The 9276-nt window shown below is 37.9% G+C and overlaps 1 long non-coding RNA gene across 2 annotated transcripts in view; it reads left to right on the top strand.

Annotated features, from left to right (window-relative positions):
• The first annotated feature begins 5933 nt into the window (after positions 1-5933).
• Positions 5934-9276, top strand: part of LOC127194594 (uncharacterized) — a 137168-nt gene continuing 133825 nt past the window's right edge. Inside the window, exon 1 of one of the 2 annotated variants that reach the window (XR_007831291.1) lies at positions 5934-6084. This is a non-coding gene — a long non-coding RNA (uncharacterized LOC127194594). Of the gene's footprint in view, positions 6085-8943; positions 9076-9276 lie in introns of those variants that run through there. The other variant, XR_007831290.1, reaches the window with a different exon arrangement.

Genomic DNA, 9276 nt, shown 5'->3' with positions numbered 1-9276 from the left:
TTTGAGAAACTTTCAAGCCTACAAAGGCCAGTTTTTGAAACTGAAAGCAATAGGAAAATGAGCTCGCACTTCTCACATAATGCTGCTCTGCTAGGTCAAGACCGAAGCTGACTTCAGCAAAAGTACTGCTTTATATGTTAAATGTGTCCTCTATTTTAAAAGTTAAATGTGAAATCACCTCTAAATCTTGTGTCTGTAGACTGATAAACAATACTAATGAGGTTTTATTTTGAAAATTATATAGTCCCTATACATACAGAAGAAAAATGGCATACTAGCTTTAAAGTATATTTTTTTCTGACACAGTGAGCCTGTTTGGTTATATTTTGATACATTTATCAGGCTGTTTTTTTTTAATTAAACTAAACAATTTAGTGATGTATGTTTCTTGAGGCAACAATTATTTTATATGTCTCTTCAATGAAGATATAAACTCTTATTAGTAGCCTATGACTCACAAACTACTGAAATGCACACCGCTATGCACTCTATACAGAAAAAAACATCTCTACTTAAAGAAAATTTATGGTTTTACAGAGAAATGGGGCAACAAAAAGAGTTTAGTTTTGCTACACTCATTTTAGGTAGGAGAAACATGCGCTATGGAATTATATTTTTAAATGTTTAAGGAAATCCACTTCATGCTTCCCTGTGGGAGCAATAATCATGCCTGAATACATTCAATAATCGACAAGGAGCAAAAGAGAAGTTCTTTGCAGGGATATGAGGCAGTAGGAATGGAACAGAGAGGGAGTAAAATGTGCCGCGTGTGGTCCTAGCACCTGCTAGTGTATATGAACTAGAAAAAACCATTTAAAGAAGAAAAGAATATACTTAAATTATATTTACAGACATACTTTGAATATTATTCAATATTAATTGCTAGCTTACTGTGATAAATGACTTCTATGCATTAATGCATAAAAATATTCCTTTAACTACTCCTACCCTGGGAGGAACATGAAAGTGCTCTCCAGAACAACTGTGTGTTTTGGAGAAAGTGAGGTCCTAGTCTACTGCCCTGTCTCCTTAGAGCAGTCCCACAGGCTTTCAATATTCTCCTCACAGGACTCCATTCCTAAACTGTGTTCCAACACTTACCCTCTATCCTTCAGTTGTCAAATAAAGACACTGTATCACATCATGCACTGTAGAAGAGAATGTAAAGAAGATGAGCAGTTAAGGTGTTAAAAATAATTTAATAAAATCAATACTCATGACATAACAGCCAATGTAACCAGGAGTACCACGAGATTTCTAAAAGTATCTTTGGCAAACATAAACTCCTGGAAGAAAACTGTTTCTCTCTCTCTCTCTCTCTCTCTCTCTCCTCTCTCTCTCTCTCCTCTCTCTCTCTCTCTCTCTCTCTCTCTCTCTCTCTCCCCTCTGTCTCTCTCATATATATATATATATATATATATATATATATATATATATATATAAATTTGTATAATTACACAAAAATCTATCTATAGTTAGAAAAACCATGACACAATTAGGAAGTATATAAATGTTACATTGTAAGTGCTTTGGCTCTTTTGTATTTGACAGCCTTGGAGAAAACATCCTCCCTACTTGGTGCATCTAATGTTCTAAATGTAAATCGATCCCCATCACATCCTGTCATTACCAACTTGGGCAATGAAGTCTCATAATGTCGCTTCTGTTAAAACTTTTGCGTTTTGGCCCTTTTCTAAATTTTTAAACAATTCAAAGACCTGATAAAATATAGAGTATAAATTATTATCCAGATAATCTAAACTTTCCTGAGAAACTTAAATAAAAATCTATAGGAAAGCACTAAAATGGGTAAAGAAATTGATGACCATACAATAGAAAATTAATAGTAGAGCCAGTGAACACAGCCAAGGTGGTAGACCTGCCTGAGGAACTGCCCACAATGTCTGTTGTATGATCCCACATAGAAGGAGAAAAGTTACCCTGAAGAACTGTCCTTTAACCTCCACATGATAAACTATACCCACCCAAAAATATAAATTATACTCAATCTGTGGTAGTTTTGATGAGAAATATCCTCCATAGGCTTATGTATATGAATACCTGGTCTCCCAATTGCTGGTGATATTTTGGGAGGTTATAAAATCTTTATGTGGCCAAACCTTGCTGGAGGAAGTATAGGATTGGGGGAAGAGATTTGATAATGTATATCCTTTTCCCACTTCTATTTGCTTCATTCTGTTTTTGTGTTTCACTAAGATGTGCCATCCTAGTTTCTCCTCTGGATATGGTCATGACTCCCTCTCTCTCCCTTTGAAACTAGAATCTACAATGATCTCTTCCTCTCTAAGTTGCCCTGAATCATAGATGTTAGTCTTTGGGAAAGCTACAATGCTCAGACTCAAAACAGCACCTCTATTAGAGCATCCATTTAAGTAAAAACTAAATTATTGATTATGAAAGAAAGACAAGAAAGACAGAAAAACGGTGAGTAAGGGATTAAATATGTTTTTGTTTTGATCCCAAGTGTGGGATGGGAAACAAACTAGTGAGAGAACCAGCAGTGTTTATCCACTAGAAGAGGAACCGCCCCTTTTGAGGGCTTGGCCTTTGCCAGCTGAAAAACATCCGAATCCGGACTCGGACTCGGACTCGGACTCGAGGACACGCACACGTAATATATGCCCCAAACATGAGGCGAGGCCTTTTGATCTTGGCTTCTTATCCCATGATTTGGCTGTTCATCGCTTCACTTTGAGATGCTCCTAGAGAGAACCTTTCCAGCGAATGCTTCTAGGTTCCCGCTGCCGCGCTGGGTTCGCGCTGCTAAATTGCCGCCGAATTGCCGCCGAATTGCCGCTGAATTGCCGGTTCGCTGTTTTTCAGATCTGCTGGAATCCTGCAGACTAAGCCAATGGAATTGCTCCCAGGAACTGAGTCTATGAATATCTACTTCTCTGGTCCCCATTAACCTCTTTCCTCTCCTATTTAAGGTAGGTGGGTTGGAACAGAGGTATAAGCATTAAAGATCCCCAAATAATATATGTTTGAGAAACTTTCAAGCCTACAAAGGCCAGTTTTTGAAACTGAAAGCAATAGGAAAATGAGCTCGCACTTCTCACATAATGCTGCTCTGCTAGGTCAAGACCTAAGCTAACTGAGTTCAGCAAAAGTAGTGCTTTATATGTTAAGTGTGTCCTCTATTTTAAAAGTTAAATGTGAAATCACCTCTGAATCTTGTGTCTGTAGACTGATAAACAATACTAATGAGGCTTTATTTTGAAAATTATATTGTCCCTATACATACAGAAGAAAAATGGTGTACTAGCATTAAAGTATATTTTTTCTGACAAAGTGAGGCTGTTTGGTTATATTTTGATACCTTTATCAGAGTGTTTTTTTTAAATTAAACTAAACAATTTAGTGATGTATCTTTCTTGAGGCAACAATTATTTTATATGTCTCTTCAATTGAAGATATAAACTCTTATTAGTAGCCTATGACTCACAAACTACTGAAATGCACACCGCTATGCACTCAAGAGAGAAAAAACATCTCTACTTAAAAAAATTTATGGCTTCACAAAGGAAGGGGCAACAAAAACATTTAGTTTTACTACATTAATTTTAGGTAGGAGAAACATACGCTAAGGAATTATATTTTTAAATGTTTAAGAAAATTCACTTTCATGCTTCCCTGTGGGAGCAATAATCATGCCTGAATATATTCAATAATCAACCAGAAGAAAAAGAAAAGTTCTTTGCAGTGATATGAGACAGTAGGAACTGAAAAGAGAGGGAGGAAAATGTGCTGCATGTGGTCCTAGCACCTGCTAGTGCATATGAACGGGAAAAGACCATTTAAAGAAGAAAAGAATATACTTAAATATGTATCTACAGCTATACTTTGAATATTTTTCAATATTAATTGCTAGCTTACTGTGGTAAATGACTTCTACGCATTAATGCATAAAAATATTCTTTTAACTACTCCTACCCTGGGAGGAACATGAAAGCGCTCTCCAGAACAACTGTGTGTTTTGAAGAAAGTGAGGTCCTAGTCTACTGCCCTGTCTTCTTAGAGTAGTTCCACAGGCTTTCAATATTCTTCTCACAGGACTCCATTCCTAAACTGTGTTCCAACACTTACCCTCCATCCTTCAGTTGTCAAATAAAGACACTGTATCACATCATGCACTGTAGAAGAGAACGTAAAGAAGATGAACAGTTAAGGTGTTAAAAATAATTTGATAAAACCAATACTCATGACATAACAGCCAATGTAACCTGGAGTACCACGAAATTTCTAAAAGTATCTTTGGCAAACATAAACTCCTGGAAGAAAACTGCTCTCTCTCTCTCTCTCTCTCTCTTTCTCTCTCTCTCTCTCTCTGTCTCTCAATATATATATATATATATATATATATATATGTGTGTGTGTGTGTGTGTGTGTGTGTGTATTACATATACATTTGTAATATTACACAAAAATACTATGTATACTAAGAAGAACCATGGCAAAATTAAGAATTATATTAATGTTACATTCTAAGTGCTTTGGCTATTTTGTATTTGGCAGCCTTGAAGAAAACATCTTTCCTATCTTGGTGCATCTAACATTCTGAATGTAAATTGATCCCCATCACATCTCGTCATTACCAACTTGGGCAATTGAGCCTCATAATATCACTTCTGTAAAAATTTTGTGTTTTAGGCCTTTCCTAAATTTTTAAAGAAGACCTGTTAAAATAGAGAGTATAAGTTATTATTCCAGATAATCTGAACTATGCTGAGAAAAAACAAAATCTATAGTAAAGCACTAAAATGGGTAAGGAAATTGATGCCCATACATTAGAAAATTAAAAGCAGAGCCAGCGAACACAGCCAAGGTGGTAGACCTGCTTGAAGGACTGGCCACAATGTCTGTTTTAGGATCCCACATGGGCAGAGAAAAGTTACTCTGAAGAGCTGTCCTCCAACCTCCACATGATAAATTACACCCACCCAGACATAGACCTTACAATCACTCTGTGGTGGTTTGGATGAGAAATGTCCTCCATAGGCTTATGTATACCTGGTCTCCTGATTGCTGGTGATACTACTGGAGGTTATAAAATCTTTATGTGCCCAAACCTTGCTGGAGAAAGCATAGCATTGGGGGAATAATTGATAATGTATATCCTTTCCCCACTTCCATTTGCTTCCTTCTGTTTTCTGTGTTTCTTTGAGATGTGCTATCTTAGTTTCTCCATGAATTGGTAATGACTTCCCCTATATGGTCTCTCTCTCTCTCTCTCTCTCTCTCTCTCTCTCTCTCTCTCTCTCTCTCTCTCTCTCTCTCTCTCTCTCTCTCTCTCTCTCTCTCTCTCTCTCTCTCTCTCTCCCCGTCTCTCCCTCTCTCTCTCTCTCTCTCTCTCTCTCTCTCTCCCTCTCTCTCTCTCTCTCTCTCTCAAACTAGAATCTACAATAATCTCTTCCTTTCTAAGTTGCCCTGAATCATGGATGTTAGTCTTTAAGAAAGCTACAATGTTCAGACTTTAAAAAGCATCTCTATTAAAGCATCCACTTAAATAAAAACTAAATTATTGACTATGAAAGAAAGATGAGAAAGAAAGAAAAAGGTAAGTAGTGGATTAAACATGTTGTTGTTTTGATCCCAAGCGTGGGATGGGAAACAAACTTGTGAGAGAACCAGCAGTGTTTATCCACTAGAAGAGGAACCGCCCCTTTTGAGGGCTTGGCCTTTGCCAGCTGAAAAACATCCGAATCCGGACTCGGACTCGGACTCGGACTCGAGGACACGCACACGTAATATATGCCCCAAACATGAGGCGAGGCCTTTTGATCTTGGCTTCTTATCCCATGATTTGGCTGTTCATTGCTCCACTTTGAGATGCTCCTAGAGAGAACCTTTCCAGCGAATGCTTCTAGGTTCCCGCTGCCGCGCTGGGTTCGCGCTGCTAAATTGCCGCCGAATTGCCGCCGAATTGCCGCTGAATTGCCGGTTCGCTGTTTTTCAGATCTGCTGGAATCCTGCAGACTAAGCCAATGGAATTGCTCCCAGGAACTGAGTCTATGAATGTCTACTTCTCCGGCCCCCATTAACCTCTTTCCTCTCCTATTTAAGGTAGGTGGGTTGGAACGGAGGTATAAGCATTAAAGATCCCCAAATAATATATGTTTGAGAAACTTTCAAGCCTACAAAGGCCAGTTTTTGAAACTGAAAGCAATAGGAAAATGAGCTCGCACTTCTCACATAATGCTGCTCTGCTAGGTCAAGACCTAAGCTAACTGAGTTCAGCAAAAGTAGTGCTTTATATGTTAAGTGTGTCCTCTATTTTAAAAGTTAAATGTGAAATCACCTCTGAATCTTGTGTCTGTAGACTGATAAACAATACTAATGAGGCTTTATTTTGAAAATTATATTGTCCCTATACATACAGAAGAAAAATGGCATACTAGTATTAAAGTATATTTTTTTTCTGACACAGTAAGGTTATATTTTGATAGATTTATCAGAGTTTTTAAATTAAACTAAACAATTTAGTGATGTATCTTTCTTGAGGCAACAATTATTTTGTATGTCTCTTCAATTTAAGATATAAACTCTATTAGTAGCCTATGACTCACAAACTACTGAAATGCACACCACTATGCACTCTATATAGAAAAAACATCTCTACTTAATGAAAATTTATGGTTCACAAAGAAATGGGGCAACAAAAACAGTTTAGTTTTACTACTTTAATTTTAGGTAGGAGAAACATGCGCTAAGGAATTATATTTTTAAATGTTTAAGAAAATTCACTTCATGCTTCCCTGTGGGAGCAATAATCATGCCTGAATATATTCAATAATCAACCAGAAGAAAAAGAAAAGTTCTTTGCAGTGATATGAGACAGTAGGAATGGAACAGAGAAGGAGTAAAATGTGCCGCGTGTGGTCCTATCATCTTCTAGTGTATATGAACTAGAAAAAAAACATTTTAAGAAGAAAAGAATATATTTAAATTATATTTACAGACATACTTTAAATATTATTCAATATTAATTGCTAGCTTACTGTGGTAAATGACTTCTACGTATTAATGCATAAAAATATTTCTCCTACCCTGGGAGGACCATGAAAGCGCTCTCCAGAACAATTCTGTGTTTTGGAGAAAGTGAGGTCCTAGTCTACTGCCCTGTCTCCTTAGAGCAGTCCCACAGGCTTTCAATATTCTTCTCACAGGACTCTACTCCTAAACTGTGTTCCAACACTTACCCTCTATCCTTCAGTTGTCAAATAAAGACACTGTATCACATCATGCACTGTAGAAGAGAATGTAAAGAAGATGAGCAGTTAAGGTGTTAAAAATAATTTGATTAAAATCACAACTCATGACATAACAGCAATGTAACCAGGAGATACAACCAGATTTCTAAAAAGTATCTTTGGCAACATAAACTCCGTGGAAGAAAACTGTTTCTCTCTCTCGCGCTCTCTCTCTCTCTCTCTCTCTCTCTCTCTCTCTCTCTCTCTCTCTCTTCTCTCTCTCTCTCTCATATATATACATAAAATAATAATTTGTATAATTACACAAAAATCTATCTATAGTTAGAAGAACCATGACACAATTAGGAAGTATATAAATGTTACATTGTAAGTGCTTTGGCTCTTTTGTATTTGACAGCCTTGGAGAAAACATCCTCCCTACTTGGTGCATCTAATGTTCTGAATGTAAATCGATCCCCATCACATCTTGTCATTATCAACTTGGGCAATGAAGCGTCATAATAATCCTTCTGTTAAAGTTTTGCGCTTTAGCCCTTTTCTAAATTTTTAAACAATCCAAAGACCTGATAAAATATAGAGTATAAATTATTATCCAGATAATCTAAACGTTCCTGAGAAACTTAAATCAAAATCTATAGGAAAGCACTAATATTGGTAAGCAAGTTGATGACCATACAATAGAAAATTAGTAATAGAGCCAGTGAACACAGCCAAGGTGGTAGACCGACTTGAGGATCTGGCCTCAATGTCTGTTTCAGGATCCCACATGGAAGGAAAAAAGTTACCCTGAAGAGCTGTCCACTAACCTCCACATGATAAATTACACCCACCCAGACATATAAATTATACTCAATCTGTGGTGGTTTGGATGAGAAATATCCTCCATAGGCTTATGTGTATGAATACCTCGTCTCCCAATTGCTGGTGATACTATGGTAGGTTATAATATCTTGATGTGGCCAAACCTTGCTGGAGGAAGTATAGGATTGGGGGAAGAGATTTGATACTGTATATCCTTTCCCCACTTCCATTTGCTTCCTTCTGTTGTCCGTGTTTCTTTGCGATGTGCTATCTTAGTTTTTCCTCTGGCTGTGGTCATGTCTTCCCCTACATGGTCTCTCTCTCTCTCTCTCTCTCTCTCTCTCTCTCTCTCTCTCTCTCTCTCTCTCTCTCAAACTAGAATCTACAAAAATCTCTTCCTCTCTAAGTTGCCCTGAATCATGGATGTTAGTCTTTGGGAAAGCTACAACGCTCAGACTCTAAAAAGCATCTCTGTTAAAGCATCCACTTAAATAAAAACTAAATTATTGACTATGAAAGAAAGATGAGAAAGAAAGAAAAAGGTAAGTAGTGGATTAAACATGTTGTTGTTTTGATCCCAAGCGTGGGATGGGAAACAAACTTGTGAGAGAACCAGCAGTGTTTATCCACTAGAAGAGGAACCGCCCCTTTTGAGGGCTTGGCCTTTGCCAGCTGAAAAACATCCGAATCCGGACTCGGACTGGGACTCGAGGACACGCACACGTAATATATGCCCCAAACATGAGGCGAGGCCTTTTGATCTTGGCTTCTTATCCCATGATTTGGCTGTTCATCGCTCCACTTTGAGATGCTCCTAGAGAGAACCTTTCCAGCGAATGCTTCTAGGTTCCCGCTGCCGCGCTGGGTTCGCGCTGCTAAATTGCCGCCGAATTGCCGCCGAATTGCCGCTGAATTGCCGGTTCGCTGTTTATCAGATCTGCTGGAATCCTGCAGACTAAGCCAATGGAATTGCTCCCAGGAACTGAGTCTATGAATGTCTACTTCTCCGGCCCCCATTAACCTCTTTCCTCTCCTATTTAAGGTAGGTGGGTTGGAACGGAGGTATAAGCATTAAAGATCCCCAAATAATATATGTTTGAGAAACTTTCAAGCCTACAAAGGCCAGTTTTTGAAACTGAAAGCAATAGGAAAATGAGCTCGCACTTCTCACATAATGCTGCTCTGCTAGGTCAAGACCTAAGCTAACTGAGTTCAGCAAAAGTAGTGCTTTATATGTTAAGTG

The sequence above is a fragment of the Acomys russatus genome, chromosome 10 (assembly GCF_903995435.1).
Source record: "Acomys russatus chromosome 10, mAcoRus1.1, whole genome shotgun sequence".
Classification (NCBI taxonomy): domain Eukaryota; kingdom Metazoa; phylum Chordata; class Mammalia; order Rodentia; family Muridae; genus Acomys; species Acomys russatus.
Note: the sequence above shows the minus strand (reverse complement) of the source record. Positions and strands in the feature narration are given on the sequence as shown.